Source organism: Oxyura jamaicensis, chromosome 5, assembly GCF_011077185.1.
Source record: "Oxyura jamaicensis isolate SHBP4307 breed ruddy duck chromosome 5, BPBGC_Ojam_1.0, whole genome shotgun sequence".
In the NCBI taxonomy this organism is placed as follows: Eukaryota; Metazoa; Chordata; class Aves; order Anseriformes; family Anatidae; genus Oxyura; species Oxyura jamaicensis.
Window position 1 is genome coordinate 43,673 of NC_048897.1, and position 24,296 is coordinate 67,968.

At 38.8% G+C, this 24,296-nt stretch overlaps 1 long non-coding RNA gene across 1 annotated transcript; it reads right to left on the reverse strand.

Moving 5' to 3' along the window:
* Window positions 1-1,659: 1,659 nt before the first annotated feature.
* Window positions 1,660-24,195, reverse strand: LOC118168582. The gene is made up of 2 exons (XR_004751658.1): window positions 23,889-24,195; window positions 1,660-2,841 (listed from the first exon to the last, which is right to left on the reverse strand). It is a non-coding gene; the product is annotated as an uncharacterized LOC118168582 (long non-coding RNA).
* Window positions 24,196-24,296: the final 101 nt, after the last annotated feature.

Sequence of the window (24,296 nt, forward strand, 5' to 3'; positions counted from 1 at the left end):
GAAGAAAAGGTTATAAATGAAAAAGATGGTGACATTAGGGTTAGTTCCTTTGCATAAGAAAGGAAAAAGCTTTCAGGAACACAAGCTAATAGCTAGGGATAGGAGGAATCAAAACAAGCTTAACTACTTGAAATCTCATATTTAGTGAAACCTGCCCAAGGCATTTTGTATAAGCTTAGCTGACCTAGCTGACTCCCATTCACTGATAACAGCCTCCAGGGCTATCATGGACTTGAAATAGGAAGACTTCAAAATCCTATCGAATGTGTAAGAAACGAGTTCCGGTTTCAGAAATGACTGATTCCTAAGTGGCTCCCAAGGGGATCATTTTTACTATTGAAAATTCTGTTTCAGAGCTACATCTTTACATCTGCAGTCAAGCGAGCGCAAACTGGAGTTTGACAAGCTAGTGCTGGCAAACAAGGACAGTACAAACCACTCAAATCTTCAAACCTAGTCCCCAGTGGTCACAGGTAGTCATTCAATCCCCTCTTTTCAGAGAAGACATGGTGAAACAATCATTGAGGAACCTTATGATGTGTCATGCATCAAAAGCTAAGCACTTCTTGATTCCTGTAAGGCAAGAAATGGTCACAGAACTATACGGTGCAAATGCCACCTAATCCTTGCACAACTTTTTGAAGATATTGAGTAATTAAATCAATTCTCATTTTCCCAAGACCTTCACCTATTCTGTTCTTTCCATGAAGTTACCTAGCTCCTCCTTGAAGTTGTACTCTGCCTCCAGTCCCACCAAGAGAACCATTCAACTACTCCAAAATCCACATAAGATACCTAAATTATACAATGGCCAGTTTTAGATTATTTCTTTAGTCTTGTGACACTACCTTTGCTTCAGAAAAGGAGAGGAATTAGCTATACTGTACCCACTTTTACTCAGCTTGCAAAACTATCTCCATTAACCCAAGACAAGTTAGTCAGCTTTGTGGATTTTATATTTCTATTTGGTAAGATCAGCAGCCTGTTTGGATTCAGTCATCTTGGAAAATCTTAGTCAGGCTGTACTTAACAAGTACTTAAGTACTTGACAGTACTTAAATCAGATCTTAAACCAGATCCTGTATAGCCTCAAGCTACAGTACTCACACCTCCCTGTTTTGAAATGTTTCACCTGATACCCTCTAAAATTACTTCAGTGCTTTTCACAGCTCCATCACATCAGCAGCTGAAAATTACCCATCAACTAGCCTCATTCCATTACTCTTGACCAAGTCACATGATGGGAGATGATAGGTTGTCCTCAGCACAATAAATACTTCTAACATGTTTTGTCCCTCGTTTTCAGGTCACTAATGAACATGCAGAATCCCCACATTCGTTATTTCAAAATATTGCTGCTGATCTCTCCCAAGGATTTAATGTTACCCACTGTAACTTCCTGTTCAACCATATCTTCAAACATTTGGAATGAATCCCCATTATCTTCAACTTCAAGAACCATTTCCTGTAGGGAACCACACCAAGTTCTTAAATCACAAGACAGTTTGTCAAAACATGTTCTCATTTTCTCACAGTATTCAAGTTAATTGCATCTTCCTTCTCTTCCCCACTGTTGGCAATGCAGTTAGGTTACATATTACCAGTACTGCCTCCAGTTTGAGGGATCATCGCTTTCCCATTTGTGATGCTGATTTTTTCACCTTACAGAATTAATAAGACCTGTTGATATTGTCACAGGGAGGTTATGCCTCAAACTGCAACATTGCATTTCAGACCTAGTTTGCACTGGCATTGCAATAACTCGGTTGCAAAAACCAAACTACCTGCTTCTGGGGGGCCAGGTAGGCTATGGAACCAGAGCCTGCTGAACATGCTGTCCTAGAACCCCATCCTCTGACCTCCTGCCCTAAGGTAAGTGTCCTTTTAAATGATGGAAAAGGAAAAGAACCAGCAACACAGCTGCTGCTTGAGAAGATTATTTCATCTGCACTTAATATTTCCACTGATCTGCAATAACATACACCTCTGCTCACTTACAGTAACCCTTAGCCTTTCGTTGGTATCAGGCTAGCCAACTCCTGTTTGTTCAAGCAACAGAAACACAGGTGTTTAAGTGTAAGAGCTAACACTCATACCTGCTTTGCTTCACTTACAACATAAAACAGACCCAGATAAGACACCATCTGCTACTGCTCAAACACCTTCTCCCCTACCTCTGAGAAGCTGATATTAACAATCTATTTCCCCCCCCAAATATGGGGAGGGCCAGGAGTTCAGTGAAAAGATTTAAGCTATTAATATTTATAAACCATTTGCATTTTCAGATCTTTTCCTACGTGGAACTACTCAATTGGTATCTTTTCTGGAACTTCATATATTCTGAACATGTTATGCAAGATTAAGTGCATGATTTCCCTCTGAAAGGAAGATTTATGAATACTAAAGAATAAAGGGAAATCTTGTAACAAACATTTGTATTCAAATATGCATTAAGTGTTATACCTATGTAAGCTCTACTCAGGCTTCCTTTCAACTGTAAAGGAAAAGAGGTGTTTGTACACTTGAAGATACAAGGTAAGAACAACTTCATTGCCATTTGCAAATCCAAAACATTCCTCAGACTTGACAGTTTTTCTGAAAAGCTCTGCTAAAGGATGTTCATTTTGGGTGTTTATTCTTGCTCTAGCATATGGTGTCTTGTGTCAGGAGATTCTGGAGCACATCGGTGTCTACACAAGCTTGGATATCAACTTGCACTGCAGAGTAACAACCATCTTCAAGGAAAACGGAGGATTCCTTGCGAACTCCACACTGTTTAGTCCCCAGAAGAAAAATCACATCAGCCTGCAAAACTTTCACAATCCAAAAGGACCCTAATTGCTGAGATACGGAAGCCACATGGAAAATTAAGGTAGATCTTAATCCAAGGTTGGCACAGTTTTTTCATCTAGACTTCAAAGCAATTAAAGCTACATTGTAGACTATATGCAGCTTTTGATTTCCACTTCATAATTTTTTCTCTGCTTTTAAAGCTTTATCATTTAACCTCCGGTTTACCAAGATCTTCAACTGCTAGCATAAGCTCTTCCACACTGTTTACAATTTTCAGTAATAAGTCTGCAAGGTTTCACATAAAAATGTTGGAGGGCACAATTCCATCTTTGAAATTCCTACTTAGTAGTTAATAGTTCCAAAAAGTTTAATAACTTGTTACTTATGACTCCTTTTCATCTGTAAAAGTCACTATTTTACATGAAAACTGTAAACAGGGTTTCTAATAGTGCAGAAAAAACCCTGACTGATGCTAATGGAAAAAGACTACTTGTAACTAAAATCGTTATTGTCCATGCAGCCACTGACATTTGATAGTACTAATCACTGTGCTACCACCCATCAGAGGCCCAGAAGTTTGCCTCTAGTGTTTAGTAGGTACTTTTTGTCCAAGTTTCTGATCACTAAATTTACTTCATAGTATGCAACAACTTCATTTCCTCATTAAATACACTTTTTTTTCTTTAAGCTGTCAAGTTTCACTTACACACTGAGAAAAAGTATAAACCTAGAGACAAAATGAATACATAGATGCGCAAACCCTCTTTGTACAGAAGTAAAGGAAAAACACATGAACAATTTCTCACATCCCTTTCTGGCTTCCCATAATGGTTCATCATAAACCCACACCAGCGTTTCACTTGAATTAACTCCTGCATCTTTTCTGGGAAATACACAGGAGAAGATTGAAAGCCCATAGTTCTAGTTGTATAAAGTAAAACTAATGTCAAGCTGTATATATGTAGCTTGATACTCAGCTGAAGATCACTCTCAAAGAAAACCAACCAATTTCCAGTGGTTTTGATTTCTCTATGGATGGGGTGATTTTTCTTTGCATCTAAACAGTCTCCTTTTGCCTTTATCTTTCCCCCACAAAGCCCAAGAAAAATGACTTCTCATTTACATTACATGTTCATTTGTTTGAAACGTACCAAAAAGGCTTATTTAGCATACTGAAATGCCTGGTTTTCATGCTTCACTCTTTCCATATACTTGTTTACAATACTCACGTGTTATTTTTCTCAGCCGTACCCACCTCATTACTACCACACACAGTAGACTGTTTTTCTAATGCAGTGAATACCCTCCATTATGGGTGTCTGATGTCTTTCTAACAATATTTGAGTCATCTCCTCCCTCACACCACCACAATAAAATTAAACAACCCAACACAATTCCATCTTTTTTTGGACAGGCATGCCACTACTTCCATCTCCAGTGTGAGACATACTCCACCTCTGTTATTTAATTCCTATCTGAAGTATTCAGTAAAAATATTGGTTTCACAAGGTTCTCATCCCCACCTCCCATGCACCCTGACCCCATTTTTTCCTATCACCCTCTTATCCTTTCCTCATTATCATTGTGCCCATCACAAAACCTCTTCTGGTAAAAATTGATGTTATTAGACTTGAAATCACCATTGATGTTACTAGACTTGAAATGCTACTTTTTTCATTAGTTCAATGAAAAGCGATCTGAAAGTACTTCCAGAGGTTCTATTAGATCACATATTGCACTAGACATTTGCTTAATAGAACCCTCTGATGGTTTTGTATTACACTCACCACTATTTTCAAAACTTGGGCATTACAGATGTACTATGAGACAAACATAGCATTGAAACTAGTTTGATAAAAAGGAATAGCGAAACATTTTTCTCATCAAGAAAATCTACCTTGTGAAATAAATGCCACTTTGCTGAAAACCTGAATTCTTTTGGCCAAGTACTGTCTACCAGTCTCAGTTATGTTTACTACTGTACCTGCAATGTTCTTAGGCACAGATTTCCTGTGGAAAGTATTTATTTTTTGGTTAAGTAGGCCTTGAGAGTTTCACACAAAGATAGTACCATGGAACCAGTGCACTTCAGAAACTGAATACTTGGTCTTTACTAAAAAAAAGTAGTTTCAGCAAGAATATCAATATCTACTTTGGAGAGTACACTGTGTATAAGAACTATCATTTTGTGAAGTTTAGTTGCATTCCCAGTTCTAGAACCGCTCGGGTTGGAAGGGACCTTAAAGCTCACCAGGTTCCACATCTCCTGCCAGAGGCAGTGACACCACCCACTCGGTCAGGTTGCTCAGGGCCTCATCTAATCTGGTCTTGAAAACCTCCAGGGATGGGGCAACCGCAGCCTCCCCCCAGTTGTCCTAACAGATCCCTCAAGATTTGACAACAGGTTCCACCTGATTATGAAGTATAGATCTCAGCCAACTTACTAAGATAAAACGCTGTCTCGTAATTCTGAATATACACACCACTTTGCATTACTAATTATCCTGTATAGTGGGTTTTTGGAATTACACAATAAGGATATTTACACTATGTTCAACCTTGCCATGGAAGGGAGGGGGAAGTACAAGGGAAATTGGACTTCTCGCCATAGGAAGCACTCCTGTGTGAACACTTCGAACACCCAAGGCCTGCAGCCAACAATGCCATCATCCCAGCATATGCTACCTCTCACATATCCTCTTCAGCACCAAGGCAAGCTGGAGCACTGACATCACCTTGCCTAACCCTCCCATCATTTTCAACTCAGCTGGGGCAAGACAGCTCTTGGAAATTTCTTCCTTGCCCTGGACTTCCACCTATTCACAGCAATTTAGTTTCAAGGGCCCTCTGGAAATCATCTAGCCTATGTGCACACACAGGTCTGTTCACCCAGAACAGCCTGTCCAGGACTATGTCTAGACAGCTGGAGATACAGATTCCATAAGCATGCGGGTTGCTTTTAATTGTGGAATTTTTTCAGTCATGCCACAGTGATCCAAGCCATAAACAAACAAAACCAGTTATTCATGGAGCAAGCCATTAAACTAGGAATTTCTAAGGAACTACACCACCTTTCCATGTTACCATCATAAAACCGTTTGGTACCAACAAACGTACCAACTTGAATAGCAAGCACTCTATGCATGGGACTGCCATACTGCAGCAGAACAAAGTTATTTGAGCCACGGGAGTCATTTGTTCCATTACACACTCGAAGCTGAATGTAACTACCTCATAAATAACGAAAATGAACCAAGCAGCAACAACAGGCCTGAGAGCAAAATGGGTGTTGTATGAAATGTCGGTTTTGAATATAGAACTTGAAGGGGGTAGCTTTCTTTTGTCACGTTAGTCCATCCTGGTGGCATTTCACACAATTCACCGTGAACATCCTGCCCATGTTCCTTCTTTTACAAAGAGCTTGTTATAACAAGACCACCTCAAACATCTATGGCTTATGAAAATGCTGCCTTCTTTCAGGTTTCCCTAAGAACTGCTCATTTATGCTTGATTAAATCTAATGTGTTTTGCATGAGACAGTTCCTAATGCTCACAAATGTGTATATTTGCTACAACACTATAGTTCTTCATAAGATAGTGTCTACATTTTGCTTTCTTGATTAAAAAGGAAATAGTTTTTGACCTGTGGAATTTATTTCCTCTTCACAATAGTAAGAAAAAAAAAAGGCAACAATATAACCGCTACATGAAACAAGGCTTCTGCTTTTGTACTAAATTCTTTTTAATCTACTGTAAACCAAGGATCTCTAGAGGAAAACATGAGTAAACGCACAAATACTATTCCTGCGAATTCATCTTCCTGTCTTCTCTAACTACTGCTGAACCCACGTCATCACCTTCAGGTGCAAGATCTGCATGCTTCCATACAGTCATGACAGATACTGAAACTGGAAGTTAGACAGAAAATACAAAACAAGGCAATTAAATGGTTTTTAGTTGGACATTTAATTGCTTTTCCAAGTATTGTGTAAAACAATCACTAGTGTGACTGTCAGATGCAAGTCTAACCCCTTCATACAGGTACCCAGAAAGGAACAGGAGTGTTTTTTAAAACCCAGTACAACTACTGGATGCTGAATGCTATACACTCTCAGTGAAACTGTAGATGACAGGATACAGACTACAACTGAATACAGTTACTTCCTGGTACTAGGGGAAAAATAAAAGACACTTGCTAGCAGCAGTTACAAGATAATAAATATGGCCAAAGGCATAAAGAAAAGGGACAAATTAGGTCATTTAGGAGTAAAAGGGAAAAACAACAGGAAACACTCCAACAGGCGATAGCCTTCAGTTGTGTGAAAATGCTAGGCATAAGACAAGCACCGGGAACAGTGGCAGCTTATCACATCATACAAGTTTGAGTGCAGATGGTCACTTGCAACCCAATGCAAGTATCTTACAAATTAGAATATTTTAGTGTCTTATCTGATTAACCCTCATTCAACATGGAAGAGTAAACCAAGTATTAGCAACTACAACAACATGGATATCTGTCTTGAATAACTCCTTGCCTTTCAGTAGCTTTTCAGTAGCTTGGAGGAGTCCTATTGCTCTGGATTTTCAGCATCTCACACATACTGAGAAAAACACTTCATGCAACTGCTTAACAATGCGACCAAATTCAACACTGTGGTCTGAAACTCGTTTCAATAAGGCTCAGTACTTAGACATTCCAGCCTAAAACAGTTTTCCTTTATCTATTATCAACAAGAAATAAAAAAATTAGCACTGATTTGTTTAACTGTTTTTCCCCAAAGCATTTCTGGAAAAAAAAAAAAAAAAAAAGAACTGTGGTTGGTGCCTTTTGAAAGCGGTGTCTTCTATAATTATAACCCACCAACTTATGTAAGCACTCGGAAGGCCATGTTAAAGAGTTTTGGTACAAACCCTGTAAACAAGCATTCATTTATGTATTGCTTTCTTTTGAATACTTGTTGAAAGAAACAACCAAGTGTTACATTTGTGCCTTGACTTATAATTAAGCACTGAAGAAACTGGGAGATGCAAATGCAGTCCAAATCTTAAACCACTCCTACTATTTATTTATCTAATGTTCTCAAAAGACAGTGAACACCTTCCCCTCTAAGCTTGGATTACTGTAGCAAGCTTTGAATAAGAACCTCACTCACAAGTTTTTTTTTTTTTTTTAATGTATTTCTAATCATGTGTTGCTTGCACTGATTCAAAGGAGTTGATGATTAGCCATAGGTATTTCAAGCTTGTGCCAGCATTTTGAGAGTCAACTTCTCTTCTTCCATCCAATTAAGCTATCAGCTCACTGACCCATAGTTCATCATACTTGGAGTTTAATAACCTCCTTAGTTCTTTTCTTTAGTTCCCTTAGAAGGCATGTTACTTGAGATTGGAAAAACAGTTAAGAAAACTGTGCCTAACATACTCAGAAGCCCTGCAAATCAATGGATCTGACACTACTCAAAGCAGTAGCTCTCAGCACATTTTCAGAGTGGATGTTAGCATGCAATTTAAGAAAAAACAGATTTCAGGCTGTTCCTTGATCTGTAACACAAATCTCTTTCCTGAAGCATAATGAATTGCTCTTTACACCTGTTTTGCACAGAGGATTGACATCTTGAGTCAAGAAATTTCAAATATGAACTGTAGTGACAAACTAGGATTACACTCTGATGTCTGAGGCTTCCTTCTGCATCAGTGCAAGCACCAAGAGAAGATAATCCTGTGATGGCTTTAAGAGTTTTCAGCATACAACATCCTGCAATAAATCATGAAAGTGAAGACAGGGAGGTGTTCTGGCAGTCAATCTTGAGTTTGGTATTTGAGAGGAACTCTACACAATGCTTCCATTATTTACTCCCTATATATCATACAAGGACTAGTAAAGTAAGCATTTCTCACAGCCTGCATAATACTTTCTCCCCAAGTCAAATATGCCCCATCTTAGAGGCACTATCCTTTTATCCTTTTCCTACAGGATCTGATGCAACCTTTTTTTGTCCAACACCTCAGCAGCACTACATACCCAGCCAGCATTCACTCCGATAATTTAACCTGACATTTACCAAATAATGAACCGTGATGCAAACTCCTTGCCCTATCTGACCTGTAGGTGTTGAGATGAAAATAAAATCAAAGTTATTCCAGACAGGTCATTGACTTAGAGTAAACCATGTCCTATAAATTGTTCTAATGCCCCACCCCCAGACCTGTTTAGATGGCAGTGGAAGACAGACTGTGCTTACTTGTTTTTCCCTTTAACACTTCATGAGTATTCTTAAAATTAGTGCAACACTGGAAGCACAACTGGGACCATGTTTTGGCAAACTTCTTAGTTATTAGGGGGTGAAAGGGCATTTCTAAAGCAGCTAAAACCATGTATGATTTACATTCCATTTCCAAATAGTCAAATGGATTTACGTTCCATTTCCAAATAGTCAAACTTTTGAGAAAAAAGTAAAATGTTTAGGACTTGCAATTTTCCTTGTTTGGTGTCTGACAGTGATCTGTTCACATGTATAGCTAAGATGTGAATCAAGCGTGATTGTAGGAAATCTCACCTACACATTGTTTAAATGTAGCTATCAAGTCTGCATCTATAGCCAGAGGAAAAGTTACAGACAGAACCAGAAATCAGAGCATACTGGTGGTTTATGTAAAAACAGAAGTTTCCCCACTTACAGGTAGGAAGATTTGGAGTTTTTTCCTCAGCCCAATAAATGATGGACTGATAAAACCCTAATCCTAAAGATGCTTGTATTTAGGAATGCTGTCAATTCCTATGTACAAGGCTCTATTTTTGTCTGTTTTGAGTTGCAATAGCACCTTCCGAGGCAGGAACTCAGAATTAAGACACTTGTGACATGTTTAACATGCGTGAATAAATTGGACTCTGCTGCACAATTCCAACTTAAACCACAACCTTACACATATATTAGTTATCCAAGGAAAAATTAAGTCCATAACAGGTGTAGATTCACAGATGTCTTTCAATACCGCTCTTTTCCTCTCCATTGCCTTGTAATAGCAATAGTACATAACACATCACACTTCATCCGTCACCCATGACATTTGAACATTGATTTTTACAGGGGCTCACTTCAATCAGGATGTGTCAGTTATTTGAAGGAAAGGGGGTGGAGGGCTCTCTTCCCATTTGTCAACACTTGAAAAAGAGAGCAATTTTACTGCCTCTTGTGCATCTGAACATGCAAGCTCAAAGCTCAGTAAGTACTTGGGTGTTCTGTAGAGACTTTTTGATACATAGAGAGTGCAAATACACTGAGCTTTTATTATACCAATGTAACACATGAAATATTTAGGGAAAAACATTCAGATGTCCCATGGAAGGAGCTTAAAAATCAAAGCCGGAATACGCACAATATTTTTCTTTTGTTAATGATCAGTATTTGCACAACCCTTGTCCATGGGAAAATTTCCAAGGTTAAGCTTGCCAAGGGCTTAAGATAGTCTATGCCACCCAGAAAATACACTGGTAATACAATGGCTATTAGAACACGTTCGGTACATAGAGCCAAGCCCAGGCTTACACGCAACTCCTTTGGGTGCTCAGAGTACATCCCTCATACTGCCCCAAGTAGCAAATCCCTTCTGCTTCTGGTAGCTGCACAGCTGCGGCATCACAGATCTGGGCAACATTGCTCTGAACATGCTTTATGTGAAGTTCTCAAACATTTTATGATTTCATTAAATCTTTCCTATCTTTAATAATTGTAAATATTAAGAAAAAAATAAATAATACAACCGTGACATCCAGCCTTTCGTTCCATGTAACTGACAGTTGACAGTAGCAAGCACTTAGCACATCCAAGTGTGCCAGTAAGTGAATACCAACATTGGAAAACAAATCGGAAAGCAAGTTAGTTTTTCCTTGTTCTGGAGAATTGTTCACCTTACACTATTTTCCCCTTGGTAGCACACACACGAGAAACATCTGTGTCTGTACGCAGAAGGGAGATTTAAAGAAATGCTGTAAAAATGAAGATCATATGAAAACTGGCAATCTGAACGTTCATGCAGTGATTTATGAATATTTATACTAACATGGAGGTTAAGTCATTTGAATATGCATGGAAAAGGTGTTAACTATGGCTAATACTGATATTACATGTTTGCTAAACTTACTCTACAGCTAAAAAATACAACAAAAGGTCAAGGTAGCTAATGATAAACATTAGGTGTCATCGTAAGAATTCAGCTCCTAGAGCTGAGAATTCAGTGTGAAGAACTTATGGTCCAAAGGCATATTGAAGTTTTCTTTCTCAAGTTCACTCTTAACTGCATTAAAGTGCTACAGGATAAAGTCTCGAGATTCAGTTCTTAACCAAAAAGGAGTCCAGGATCTTGCAGTAAAGATCACTGCTGTGCTAATTGATACAATTTTAAGTCACACAAAGCTCTGGCCTCATCTGTGGAGGAACTGAAGTCAAGATACAGATCCATAGCAGAGAAAAGAACACGTGGCAATACTTTTGTACCACTATTATAGTTTAAAAATCTTTCTGAAGCAATTATCTCAAATATCTATTTGGACTCCCTGCTGCATATAGACTTTTACTTATAGAAGCAACTTGCAATAATACTCAGTACCAGGACTTCGCGTTTTCAGTTCTAAAAGCTTCAACTCAAAATGCCAATGTGTTCTATCACTGTACACAAACAACACTTGCATTCAACCTTCTTGTTAAAGCAAACAATTTCTTTCTGAAATCTGAAAAAAAAAAAAAGAAGCTAGGAACAAAGTTCCTGAGGACTTTCCATACGCTGGCATTTTAATACGTGTTTTCCTGCTGTAGGGTGCAGTTACTTAGACTAAATCCTAGCATGTTGATTTTGAGTTGAGTTCTACTTATGCTGTTGTCACTGCTGATAAACTTCCACTGGAGCTTATGCATTAAATCAAATAATTAACTGAATAGCTTCTAATTACAAGCTGGTATCACAAACTGCATACACAACCCCCAAAAAATGATAGAATAGTGCTTCAGAAAAAGTTAAAAGCTATCTCACAGCAGAAGCAGAGGAGGAGCAAAGCAACTCTCCAATAGCAGAAAGGTGAGCAGAGCATCTGGCTGGCTGAGAGCCTGGCAACTCAGGTGCTTTTTCACCCTGTCTGTTACCACCACCAGGCTGAAGAAGAGATGCTGCTTACAGCCTATCAGCTTGTCCATCTCCTCTTCCACTTGAGGTAGGACCACCAACTCAGAGCTGTCACAGACCATGAACTCCCTGTGCTAAACCAGCAACGTGAGCAGTCTGGAGAGCACAGCTTTTCATGATCCAAAACTGACAGAGGTGAACCGAAAAAGAGGAGGAAAGCACAGGAGAGAACAAGATTTAGATTGAGCAAAGCCAGGCAGAGATCAGCTGGGTAGCAATGACCTGGATTATGAAATGAACATGAATAAATCATTCATAAGCAAAGGAAATACTCCAAGAATGCTACAAGACTGTGATTTAACTTCATATAACTGACACTTAAAGCAACTGGTAAGCTCGCCCCCATTAAGGAATAGAAGGTGGAAAGCACAATTCATTTTAAAACAAATCACAACTGCTGTAAAACATAAAAGACAGAGCAAAACAGAAATTCAGCCAAGGCACCAGTGCTCAAGTCAAGCATTTTAAGCGCAGAGTTGTCTGAGAGGAAAAAAGTAATCTGAAGCATAGCTGAACACAACTCTCTAGAAAGAAACATGCAGTCATTATTGCAACAGTAATTTTGCAGTATGGCATCTGCATTATGTATCAAAGCCCCACACGATATGCTTACTGAAGGATAGGTACTTCTGTCGAGAACCATCTGTCAAGACCTTATTGATTCTATCAACTGACAGAAAGTATTCCTGGGCCTGTAAATAGGATATAGGAGTTAATATTGATTAGCCTGGTAGTAGATTCTATCTGAGCAGAATATATGGAATTGAACTAACTCCTTCCCTTACATCAGTAAGGGAGAGATGAGTTTTCAACCTGAGTTGCCTTGAGCTTAGTCTCTTACCAGTAGTCTGTCACCATAACCTCTGTACTTCATGCAAGGGTTACTATGCTTTTTTCCCCCTCAACATTTTTTCCCTGCTCCCTGTAGCTGTCTTATCTGGGCCAGCTGTAATACATACACCATATGGAAATAGCATTTGCCTGACGGACTATTAAAATTTTCAGATAGGTATTTAACTACCACACATTCAATTGGATACAAGTTCTTTACACATTACACAAAAATATTTCAATTGAGAATACTTAATACTTGATTTAGCCTCCTCCTTAAAGATACTGCAGACAACGCTGACAAATCATGGTTACAAGCTGAAGACACCACAGTAGGACTTATCCCCCCCCCCCCCCACCCAAGCACCTCTAAGTAAAATACAGGTTGAAAATAAATTGTCCAGCTCAACTGTTACCTGTCATTTTTCACTATTCTTAAATGATGACCAAGAAGTGTAGCACAACCCAAAGCACCCAGCTGTGAACAACCCAAAGCCTGTACATCATAGCAGAGGGGGAACCCTTCTGCAACAAGGCAAAAACTCTTGGAGAATGAGGCATTAAATTTGGGGGAGAGAAACTACAGACTGCCTGTTTAGTTTAGTATTCACAGCCTGGAATCTGTAGTTAAATATTAGAGTCCATCTAACTCAAAGCCTAAGGTCCTGTCTTCTCACATGTGCTTAGATGAAAGGCTAATCATCTCACCTGTTAGGTTCAGCAGTTCAAGCGCCTGATCTGTGCATTTTCAGATTGAAAAAAGCCATCTGAACTACCCACCCAGACTGAAAATACAAGGAGAAATTGTACTCCTTGCGTCAGAGCCAGGCAAAATAAACAGTGAGTAATGAAATGTAACCGCACTGAGTTAGAAGAACAGCAGCTGTGGACACGATACCAGTGAACTCACTTAGGGTGACTGAAGGCCTAGAATCTCACAAACGCAGAAAAAAAAAACACACATGTATTTCTAACATCCCTGAGTCTCCTTAGGATGACTGAAACTCATCACAAGCTGAGGCTAAGTAGTCACATAAGCTTTCTGCCTTTCTACATTCAACTGGCAAGTACGCCAATAAAGTGACATTTCAAGAATAGATGGATAAGCCATCTGTCAGTAAGAACTAGATTACAAGGTAGCACCTGGAAAAGGACATTAAGGATGTAACATCATTCAAGAAGAGCCTGCTGAATACAAGAACAATGGAAGTGGACAGTTTGTCTTCTGACAAAGCAATTACTCCTGCTTTTCTTTTGCACCTACGAGATGATAGAGGTATGAAAACTGTACAGCTACAAATCTTTACTTGGCAAACACATGCTCTGAAAGCTCAAAACTTCTGGCAGAAAAAAAAAAAAACTTAAATCACTTAAAAGCTATGAAGTTTTCACCTATGCTTTCAGTTTTACATTTACTATAAGCATTCATACTTTGCCATGTGGATTTACACTGAGAACTATTCTGTTAGCAGTTGCTGTACATCACATGCATAATCTCACTGCATAAACTACAGAAAAATGTATCCTGTACATATCAATCAGATTTTAAAATACTTGACAATACAATGACAGGCAAGGCATAGGCCCAGGGCAGTATTCCATACATATTAAAAAACAAGACCAATAAAATGACAAACTCATACCCTTGACAGCTCAGTCACCTGATAACTCTGCAGAGAAAGCCCTGTATCTTCATCCCAATATGTAACAGAAGGGTTACTAAAGCTCATGCAGATTCAGTGACAACTAACAAGACATTTACATTTCGCTGCATTACACATGCAAAGCACAAGCACTCTCTGAAGTCATTAAAAACCACTTTACTTGAGAATCACAAGTTAATTGGCTAAGTTCATTATCATTGTCAGGTGGAACTTTCTTCAGAGTCCTACTTACAGTAATACAGAAAACCCAGATGAATAGGCTGCGTTACTTTCAAAATGAAAACCAAGCAAAGACTCGTACAGACAGTTGAATCAGAGTAGATTCCCACGTGAGGTAGTACAAACTTTCCTGGCTTGCATGTACAGCTGAAGGCCCTCTAAACAAACATCTTTCAAAATTAAGAGCTAAGAACGAGCTGAATTGCCATTTCAATACATCCATTCATTTTGCTCAGACTAGAAGACTGAGTATAAAGCATGCTTTGTAAAAAAGAACACCCCTTGTTTATACCAGCCGCAGTTGCAGTTCTAACTCACCAGTTACTCCCATTTCCCATCTGGTATCTGAAGACCTCCTGTCATCTGTACCATTGCACCAATAATGATGGCAAGCACTCCCAGAACAACGCCTTATGCCATTTGTACTGGATGTGTCCCTACCATCCCATTTATTTACTGTACAGCGATTTACTGTACACTGGTTATCTCCCACTGAAGTCTCTTGACTTGTGCTCTCCACAAGGATTTACCTTACTCACAGTACTAGCCCCCCCAATTATCCTTGCCTCATGCTGGCTTGACATTCAGACTTGCAGCAATTGCTCTTAATGAGAGGAAATTGCAGTTCATTAAATAATTCATTAAATCATTCATAATAGTTCATTTTATCCTAGATAAGCATTTGTCTAACCAACATGCATCTCAATAAAACTTATGCTTAAATGTGTGTATGAGAGCCACTACACCAATATAGGAAGCAGGGTTATTTTTTTTTTTGCTTTCCCATAATAAATGCAAATTCTACCATATGGTGTGCGTTGCTTAGCAAGCGTATCCCTAAATTTATCCCAGACTATTAAAGGATGCAGCTTTAAAGGATGCAGCTATAGAACTCTATGTCTTAATACAGAAATACGGGTGAATTGCTAAACAGCTTGCCATGGGAAAACGACAGCAGAGCAAAGTCAGGCCAGAAAAAGACTGCTGATCTTTCTTGTTTCTTAGGGTTTCGGTACCTGGCCAGAAACTGTAATACCAAGTATAAATCAAGAGGCCTATAAAACTAAGAACCAAGGCATTTACTGTTCAACATACTGTTTCCTTGTTGGTCAGCGTTTCTCTAAAACCTTTCACAAAGTCTGCAGTTTCAGCTAAAACATTTGAAGAAAGGTTTAACTGCAAAACCCAGTGAGTCAAAGTTTTGTTACAAGAAAGAATATTTAATAACCCTTTTACTGTTCCTCAAGTCCCATTTTACAATCTTTGCAATTTATCACTAAAAATGATTGAACCAATTTTGTTGACACTTACAGAGTGGTCACACGTGCATTTAAACTACAGGGCTTACAGTTGCATTATGAAAACCTACGTGATACAGAGAAATCCATCCACAGACTCATACAGCACTTAGTTCTTAGCTGACAGTTAAAGAACACATGCTAGTATTTTATATAGACATTGTGAACTCACCACATAAGATTTGTCCATAGCATCACCTGACTCAGTGTATTAAACAAAAGAATCGGTAGGAACAACATTCATCTCTTACAATAAGATGTTAGCAATCTCAGTCTGTTGAAAGCTTAGCATTTACTAAATAACCTAATGTTATAAACACTTCAGTAAGTGAGCCAACTCTAGTCAAACCCAATGTACCAAGTTACAGAAAGTTTTGTCGTTAAGGGTTCTGACCATTCCCGCAAAAAATATGCTTTTATAGATTCTAGTTCTCCATTACAAGGTCCAGCAACAAGCACCAACCATCTCCCCTACAAAATATTTAGTCATTTACAGCCACATGGCAGAAACATCAAAGTAGCAAGCAATCATCTATTCGTGCAAGCTTAAATCCAGCCACCAAGGAATACACTACAGGCAACAGAAAGAACTAACCAAGTGATAGCACACAAGCCAAGTATCACTGCCTGGACAAGGAGCAGCAGTTCCTCTGCACTGCACTTGGAGTTCTTGGAGAGTTGATGACATTTCCCAATACTCTTGCACACTGCAAAACAGCCTATTTCTTTATCTTGCTTACATACGCACTTCTCATAGCACCAAAGATACTGGCATTTGGTACCGTCCTTCTCATTTTGTGACACCATACCCCATCTTCCAAGCTAGCACCTGCTTTTGCTACCAGATTCATTTTCATCATATTTAAGTGTATATTGATATTTATCATTATCCCATATTCTACTTTGTCATGGAAGATACTTCAGGATGTTATTTTGCAGTTTACGGCACAGCTGGCTAGTAAGCACATACCACCGAAGCATTCACATGTCTAACAGCTGGAAGAAAGGAAGAAAGGCTGTCAATTTACTTCAGTACCTCTCAGAAAGGCTATTGGCAATGGAAGACTGCTCTTCTTCAAGCAGGTAGAGTTCTTCACCTGCAGTAATTGTATAAAATAAAAGCTAGATGAAGGATTTAACTGGTGTCTACAGAAGTATTTGAGATACCATCTTAGGATGTCAAAGTTGCCATGAATTAAGGCTGATATTATTCAAACTAAGAACGCTTCCCCCTAACCTCCTCCAAGCACCACAGGCACTTGATTTTCTTCCACTCCCCTGTTGGTAGAGCTGCACAAGACAACCGAGAGCACAGTTACAGAGAACTCTGGTCCTCTGCCTTGATATGAGGCATTCACTGACCTGTGGAGTGAAATTCCACATTTGATTCTTTGCAAATATGACCCGTAGAGGAAAGGAATTCTCTTCCTCCTTTGACAATTCAGATTTATTTTGATTAAGTCCTTGTATAGCAAAGACATCCTGTATACACCTCTATGGATCAGATGGACCCTTCATCTGGAGGTGGATTAGCGATTCACCATTTGCAATGGACTAAGGCAGGTCTATGCATACAGGCGTGGCTGTTGTAAATCTAATTGTTTTACCAGTTAAGATCATCACTGAGTAATTTTATTTTAGCATGCAAATGGATAAAATGCAGTATGGTGTTGACATTAAAGGACATTTGTTAGACTTCTCCAATTAAAGCAGGTACAATAGGGAAAAAATTGAACACCTGCTGAGAAAGTGGAAGTGAATTCCTTCAGGTGAGCAAAGCTTATATTGTTCCTTGAAAACTAGTACCATTTTCTTGAAATGCAATGAATTGCTATCTTGTCAATCTTACAGAAAAGTCAATCAGCATTTTTTTCCCAACTATTTTTGAACTATCAAAGCTTTTTTAAACTTGGGAGTTATGTGCAGAAGTAGAATATTTAGCTGAGTTTCTTAAATGGCATCAATTCTAATAAGCCAAGTCACTTTTCATTTATAGAACCAATATTCCAAGCAGAAAGTTGCATTTCAATCATACAATATCCTACATCTCAAAAGTATGCTAATAAGAATATATTCATCAACTTATGATTCTTATAGCACATTTTTTTCAGAATACTGAGAGTAAGAAATCAATTAGGACTATCAGGTATGTAGATAGATTTGGTATATTTTCTAGGAACTCACTATGCAGTTTCTCCTATTTCCTAGGTCAACAGCCTCGGTATATCTTATGTTAACTCCTACAAATAGAAACTAGTGTGGTGGAGACATCAGGAAAACAAAGGATCTTATATATTATTAAAAGAGTCATGGTCATTACAAATGATTGAAGGAAGCACAGAAAAAAATCTAGTTCTGCAATACTGGGTCCTAATAAGTTCTATGAGCTCACAATCTAAAAAGAAAACCAAGCAGCTTTTTCCCAGTTGGGCTCATAGGCATACATCCCTGTTAATTCTCAGTCAATGTGTAGTCCGCTGATATTTTCCTTCTAACCTGGCCACAGACTACAGCTTGGAACCCCAGGTAACCAATATATAGGGAATACACAGATTTATCCTCAATATCCTTAAATGCCTGGAATCGTCAAGCAGCCAAAAATCAGTTCAGGTTAGACTGTACTCTATTCCCCACAGCTTATTTGAATTGCTAAAGGTACATCTACACTCCATTATTGCTTGTTTTGGGCAAGCCCTCATCTTATAAGGGTAAAACATACTGCAGAAAAACAACACGATTTAACGTAAATACTGATGCAATAAAGTAACATGAAAATAACCACGATACCAAGCTAAAAACCTAGTCCTGTCAAGAACTATACATCTTAGCTATGACCTGAAAAAATATTGTGAAAAGAACAACACAAAGCCTTATGATAGAGACCGAAGACATTTCCAATTAAGGTGGCAATCGATATGTAAGAATGCCCCCCCCCCCCAAGAAACAGTCAGGATACACTTTTAATCCGTATCCTGAACACAATCACAATACTGGTTCCTCACCAGGAACTTCACTGACCTCACCTTGTTTCCCTAGTTAACAAGGTGTTACCCTGGTGCCCTTGAACAGAAGTTGTCTTAGCCTGTATTTCAGGAGGCTTACCACACTTAAAATATTATTTGTAACTTGGACTTCTTCAATACCATTAAGGCTTAATATAAAGACAAATTATCATCTTTGTACACCTAAGATATGCATGTTAATAAGGAAGTTGATAAGCAGACTAGACTGCGGGTCCAAGAGAAATCAATTTAAGTAGCAATTCATCTTCTGAGCCATTGTCTTGCTTGAGAACAGTCAGTATTTTCCATCATCTAGTACTTCATAAACCCAACCTTGCTTCTCATTTCGCATTAGTGCCTATCAAATTTGCTCCTCAAAGACGCTAAAAGAATAAAACTTCCATTCACATCAGTTTCAAGACTAACCGAGTATTTTGATTTTTCCCTACATGTGGTATTTATCAGATAGTACTTTTATCAGCTACTGTTATCAGCTCCAGTACCACTCCTCTGTTGAGTCCATAACCTTTTTCATTTGAGAGTTTTGCTCTGCAACTTACTCTGTTGTAAGCAGAGGAACTGCTTCTACCCTTTCAACCCCAAGGCATTGCAATGAACTCAATTCTGACAACATCTGCAAAATATTGCATCTTATGATTTTCCTTCTCACACCAATGAACAAAATTGCTTTTCATTTACTACAAATATTTTAGAAAAGTTATAAGGATACTACTTATGCAAAATTTGAGTCTGAGGAAATATACTATTGCAGTGCAGGTTTTGAAGTACTTCATTCATATAAAATATGGACCTTCTTTCAGTTAAGTTATTCCTTGGAGCTCAAAGAACATAAAAGGAAGCACCCACCATTTCCAATACGCGCTTGGCTTTTAGATTATTCTGCAGATACCATTTCAATCTGATCTCAATATGAGATGTGTAACAGGTTTTTCTACTTTAAATAACATTACACCCCCTCTTTTTCTTCAAGGCCATTTGCGCACTTGTTCAGAGTTGTAAATTTTGTCCATTTTGTGTTGTCAGTCAATTTAGCAAGCTCCTGGTCCCTCACCCACTTGACTGATAGTAACATTTTCTAGAAGTGACGTGCATCTATGACAGACCCCTGCATAAAGAGCTAAGAGCACCATTCCTGGTTTCAAGTGACCCACTTGATGAATACTCTGTGGACAGTGAAGCCACCTGTTCAGACACCCTGCAACAGTTGCATTAATATCAAGCACCCTCCTCCACCCCTTGTTGAGGCTTAGCCTCACAGAGTCACCACTGAAACAGTTTCTCCAGAAGGCAAAGAGCATGGTTAAATATTTATAGCAAGAGGCAGAGAACAGCGAGAGCTTTTAAGGACCTCAAACAGCCACAAACCCCTCCAATTACTTTTTCAAAACAGGGCCCCGTGTCTGCTTCTGCAAGCAATCACATTTCTTCAATGAATAAACCAAGTTTCTTCCAAGTCACAGCCTGTATGTGTAGCTTTTCACATGCTACATTGTCATCCTTGTTTCACTGATTACCAATACAGTAACGTGATTAAAGCATTTCTGTCAGATCATCTACTAAATGCTCTATAAATCATTATTAGAAACTCAAGGAAATGAAATCTTGCACGAGGCTCTGAACTAAAATTGCTCCTGCACAGAACCATCTTGGGCAGCTTTTTCAAGCTTTTCCAGATTTCCAAAATGCAAGCCACTTTACAGTCAGCTTGTTTCTGGAGTACTTCATCTCCTATGAAGAAATGCAAAACAATACTCATACAAATTGTCATCTACCAGCTACCTGCAGAAAATCATTTCAACTTCATACGTAGCAAAAGACATAGCTCCTTTGACATAGCTCCTCTGAATTTATACAAACAGGGCCACTTTGAAAATTTTAGTTAAAGGCAAATAAACTCACTTTCAAATTCCTCCATCTTCTCTGCAATTTCTACAGGAACTATAGCACTGAACCAAGTCCATTGCCCTTTAGGCAAATTATTCCAAGTTAACATTCACAGTTCTGACTTACCTCAAATCTATTATAAAAATAAAGTAAAAGCGTATTATATCCCTTGTCCTGAGCATTCAATGTTTATGTGCTTAAGATAATGAAATCTATTAGATTGACATGGCAAACGCATATGGAAAGTCTGTGCTGAGGCAGGCAGCTTTCTCACATCAGCTCAGTCACCAGAACATCAGTGTTAGTCTCCCTTTCCAGAATAAGTGCAGAAACTGCTAAGTGATCCGCTATCACTACACTTCTTCCCCTTAGGTGGGACAGCACAGTTTTCTCCTAAGAGTGAAGAAGATTCTCAGAGAAGATTTGTCCTGTCCTCCACATCTCTACCAGTTATGAGTGAATGGGAAACCAAGTCTCAGAAAATGATCTCACCCAGACATTCCAAAAAGCATTCAACCTGCATGGACAGCCAAAAAAAGGCTCCTCAAGTAAAATACTGGTTTGGTGTTAATTTATTTGGTTATTCAGCTCCTGGAATCTTTCTTAAACAGCTTTCATCAAAACAGATCAGTCAACATCCATTTCTGACACCTCTCAGACTTCATTCTTGGAGTGCTTGTAACCTCAGAGACTTCCCACATCCACAAGGAATACCAACACAGCTGCAAGACTATTCAGCATAATAAGGTTTCTTCTGAGCATTTAGAATAACACTACTTTTATACACTATCCCCCCAAAAAAACCTTCTATTGAAGAAGTGACAGTGTCTCACTAGAGGTTTTCTTCTCAGACTGATCATTAAGTTTAAGTATTCACTGACACTCCATTCCTGTTTAAAGACCTGTCACAACACCAATGTTCTTTCAGACAACAAAAACAAGCTTCTCACTTGCTGTCCTTTCATGAAGCCAAGTTGAAAAAAAGAAAGGCACATCCTAAGTACATAGTTGCTGAGTTATGGGCAAATTTTTTTTTTTTTTACAAAAAAATTTACTAGGCAGCAGAAAAATGTACAACATCAAGAAATATCCTTTGAATCATGTCAGCTCATATAGTAAAATGAGTACCAATTATAACTAATGAGGAAGTTCTCAACTTACTTTTCTCATCTCTAAGAGTACTTACCATGGATGAATGTGAAAAGCAAGCTAACATCTTGCAGCAGGTAGACTGTATGAAAATGCATTAAAGCAGCCTTCTCTCAGGTGCTTATTTAATCACAAGCTACGTACCAAGAAGAGCAATAGATATCTTCCTGAAGCAGTTTTTCAACCAAAGATGGACTTTTCAAATTCTATGGGACAAAAATCAAGGTTCTCAGAGAGTAGTAGACCTACTGCAGTACACCCCCCCCACCTCCTCTAGCACAACAGGGCAGAACAAGAAACATGGAGAAAACACAAGCCTCCGTAGTCAACATTAGAGCTTTTTGATAAGTGCATCAATTATCCATACAATGGTATTACTTAAATATCCAGTAGTTTTAGATTTAACTGACCCCCAGAGGTTGACAAACCCGTGAAATGCAATCTGCCTTTACAGCTGCTTGTGTACTGGCCATTTTGATAGGCCACCTGAGAGCTTAACCATAGTAACCTGCCTGTGTAGAGCCATGATTACAAGAGGGCTGATTAAGATAAACTGTTTCCTGGGAGCAGAAGGAAGTTTTATTCATAAATAAGCTAATCAGGTAAATTGAAACATTTAATGTCTTCAGTTGAAAGATATGTAAGTAGTAGCTCTTCAGTTCGAACTTGCTAATTTGTTTAACTACCCATTGTACCTTGCCAGGCTAGGAAGTTTGGGATACAAAGCAGAAAGTTCAAATACAAGTTTGGTATTAGAAACAGCAGTTGGATTCAATTTTCAAGGCAAGTTAATCAAACATTAAGCCATAGATTCTTCTATCAAGGTAGAAATGACTGAAAGAAGAAGTTGTGAGGTTAACAATATTCTTCGTTCTTTCAAACAGATCCGTCATTACATAATGACAAAACAGCTGGATTCCCAGAACATCCATGTTACACAGAAAACTCGTTTTCTACTTCAAAGCACCGCAGTTGTCAATGCTAATTTTCCACTACAAACCACAATCCAATTTCCAGCAGTGACTACTCCTTCAGTGGCAGGTATCAGGTAAAGTTCTCTGCAATTCATTTTGACAAACACTAACAGGATTTCCTCAAACCACTTCATAACATATATAGTTCTTTACACTGTAATTGCAAAACAGACATGCATTTTATGAGCTCATTGAATAAGAAAGGAGGATATGTTCTGCATCTCAGTCCCACATCAAAAATAAAGGAATAAAAGGAACATGAACTGCTTCCACTTTCAGCACTAGTCTCAATTTTGCAGATGCAACACAAATGATTAGCCCAGAGGCCTTCCAAAATTCAAGCGCATTTCTTTCACTACACAACTCCAGAAAAGTGTAATCTCACGTCGGAAATATAATCCAAATTAGACTTCTTTACTCCAGAGTACAGAATTGAGGAAAAAACAGCTTCAGTAACATTCCTCTAAAAAAATCTGTTTTCATTTTAAACTTCACCATGAATAATACAGCATAAGTGACATGACTGATGACCACATTTCTCCAGGCACCGAGTAGCTTCCTGTGATCTCCCCACTTAAAGCAGGAAAAATAACCCCTTTTTATAGATGTTTGGGATGATTTTTGTCATTCCACTTGTATTACAGACTCTGGAATAATTTATGCTTGGATGTCACTTTTGGTGTGACCTCCAGTGTTTGTTCAAGCAGTTGCTTGGCTAATATTTGAATCTAAGAGGGAGCAACTCAGACTCTATTGGCAGCCTGTTGCATCCTCCGGTCACCCTGGTTGTTACCAGAACCTGGTATCCAACAGCAGTTTCCCATTTTCAGACTCATATTCCTTGTCTCATCCCATTACACTAAGGTCACTCCTTACCTTTCTCTTCCTCTGGCTACAGCACAGCTCTCTCCAACTCTTCCTCTGGCTACAGCACAGCTCTCTCCAACTCTCAGTGTGCAACTTGATCCAGCCCCCGAGTATCTTGGTGGCCCTCAGCTGGACTTGCTCTGATTTATCAGTCTCCCTGTGGGGAAAACAAAACTCAGCACAGGACTCCGGGTGCTGTTCCAGAAACACTGAAGGGAGAGGAACAAATAGTGCCTTGCCATTCCTCCCCTGTTTACAGCCCATTGGAGCCCGACCAAGTCTCTCCTCATCCTTTAAGTTTGCTAGCCAGCCTCTATCTCACCACTCTGGCTATCAAGATTCTGTAAGATACCTTGTCAAAGGCATTAGAGAAAGCTGAGACATACAACACCCACAGCTCTTCCAGGTTTACAACAG